The following is a 2,500-nucleotide window of genomic DNA, read 5'->3' on the forward strand; positions in this document are numbered from 1 at the left end:
TCTTTCCGTATCTCTGTTTTTTAGATGGTCTCTCTTTTCTCCACTTTCTTCCTCCCTCCCTCCCTCCCTCCCTCCCTCTCTCCCTCTCTCCCTCCCTCCCTCCCTCCCTGCTCCCTTCCCTCCCTCCTTCCCTTTCACCATCTGTCTCTTTTCTCCATTCTCTCCCTCCCTCCGTCTTTCTCTCCCTCTGTCTGTCTCTCTCTGTGTGGATTCTGGAAGAGCCTAGGCATTCTGCCTCTCCCTGTGTCCGCAGCGACCCGCGACCGAGTCCTTCCTTGTGGGTTCTTTCTCCCTCCCTCCCTCCCTCCCTCCCTCCGAGATGCATCTCCAAACACCCAGACGCCGTGGGTTGTCTTCTGACTCTGTCGCGGTCGATGCGGGGACACGTTTTGGGGAGGCGTTTCTGTGGGGTTGGGGGAGAGGGGCTGCGTTTTCGGCCTCGGGAAGGGCTTCTCGACTCACGGTTTCGCTTTGGCGGTCCACGGGCCGCCCTGCCAGCCGTCCGGATCGGTCTCGCTGACGTTCGCGACGGTCGTCGGGCTCCATCTGGCGGCCGCTGTTAGATCGTGCTCTTGGCTTCCGGAGCTGCGGTGGCAGCTGCCGAGGGAGGGGACCGTCCCCGCTGTGAGCCAGGCAGAGCTCCGGAAAGCCCGCGGTCCTCAGCCCGGCTGGCCCGGTGGCGCCAGGGCTGTGGCGCGTCGCTTGTGAGTCAGAGCTCTGGCGTGCAGGTTTATGTGGGGGAGAGGCTGTCGCTGCGCTTCTGGGCCCGAGCCGGGCCGTGGGGCCGCCCGGGCCGGTCGACCAGCGCGCCGCAGCTCCCGAGGCCCGAGCCGCGACCCGCGGGGACCCACCGCGCGTGACGCGGGAGGGCGGGGACGCCCTTCCCGGCTCGGTCGCGGGCCCGCGGGCGTCCTGGCCGTCTGAGGCGGCGGCCGAATATGTTTCCGGGTCCCCGTGGGGAGCCGGGGACCGTCCTGCCCCCGTCCCCCGGGTGCCGGGGAGCGGTCCCCGGGCCGGGCCGCGGTCCCTCCGCCGTGATCCTTTCTGGCGAGTCCCCGTGCGGAGTCGGAGAGCGCTCCCCGAGCCCTCGTGCGGCCCGGGAGGTCACACCTGGCCGGCCTTCGGTCCCTCGTGTGTCCCGATCTCACGGGGGGCCGGCCGAAACTGCTTCCGGGCCTCGCTCGGGAGACACGGGCCGGCCCGTGCGTGTGGCACGGGCGGCCGGGAGGGCCTCCCTGGCCCGGCGCCGCTCCCGCGTGTGTCCTGGGGTCGACCAGGGGGCCCCGGGTGCTCCGTGTCTGGCTGCGATGGTGGCGATTTTGGGGACAGATGTCCGTGTCGTGGGTGTCCTGGGCCGGTGGCGTGGTCGGCGATCGGGCCTCCTGCCCCCGGGGGAGATATATCTTTCGCTCCGAGTCGGCATTTTGGGCCACCGGGTTATTGCTGACACGCTCTCCTCTGGCGACCTGTGTCGCTGGAGAGGTTGGGCCTCTGGATGCGTGCGGGACTCTGGCCCACCGCTGACCCGGCTAGCCGGCCCTGCTCCCGCTCGAGCCGCCTGCTGCTGGGGCCCGCGGGCCTGCTGCTCTCTCGCGCGTCCGAGCGTCCCGACTCCCGGTGCCGGCCCGGGTCCGGGTCTCTGACCCACCCGGGGGCGGCGGGGAAGGCGGCGAGGGCTACCCTGCCCCCGTGCGCTCTCCGCCGCGGGCACCCGGGGCGGCCGTGACAACCCCACCCCCGTCGGCCCCGTGCCGTGCGTGTCAGGCGTCCTCGTCTCCGCTGGGTTGTCCGCCGCCCCTTCCCCGGAGCGGGGGACGGCCGGGGCCGATCGGCTCGCTCGCCGGCCGGCTGGCCGACCCCCCGCTCCCGGGGGCTCTTCCGTGATCGATGTGGTGACGTCACGCTCTCCCGGGCCGGATCCGAGCCGCGACGGGCGAGGGGCGGACATTCGTGGCGAATGGGACCGTTCTTCTCGCCCCGCCCGCGGGGGCCCCTTGTCTCTCCTCCGTCCGCCTGCCGGTGGTGCGTTGGGAAGGCGTGGGGTGCGGAATCCGGCCTGACCTGGCTGTCCCGTCCCCGCTCTCCGCTTCGCGGGGTGGGTCGGCGGGGTCCTCTGACGCGGCGGGCACCCCTCGCTCTCGCCTCCCGCGGTCGTCGACTTGCGGGCGGGCCCCCTCCGCGGCGGTGGGGGTGCCGTCCCGCCGGCCCGTCGTGCTGCCCTCTCGGGGGTTTCGCGCGAGCGTTGGCTCCGCCCGGGCCTTTGCGGTGCTCCTGGAGCGCTCCGGGTTGTCCCTCAGGTGCCCGAGGCCGAGCGGTGGTGTGTCCCTCCCACCCCCGGCGTCCCCTCCTCCGGTGTCCGCGCGTGGGTCCCGAGGGGTAGCCCGTCGGCGTGGGGTTCGAGGCGGTCGAGTGAGATGAGATGCGCGCCCCTCCCGCGCGGGGAAGGGCGCCGCCTGGTCCGGCGAGCGCACGTCCCGTGCTCCCCTCTGGCGGGTGCGCG

The sequence above is a fragment of the Pongo abelii genome, chromosome 11 (assembly GCF_028885655.2).
Source record: "Pongo abelii isolate AG06213 chromosome 11, NHGRI_mPonAbe1-v2.0_pri, whole genome shotgun sequence".
Lineage (NCBI taxonomy): Eukaryota > Metazoa > Chordata > Mammalia > Primates > Hominidae > Pongo > Pongo abelii.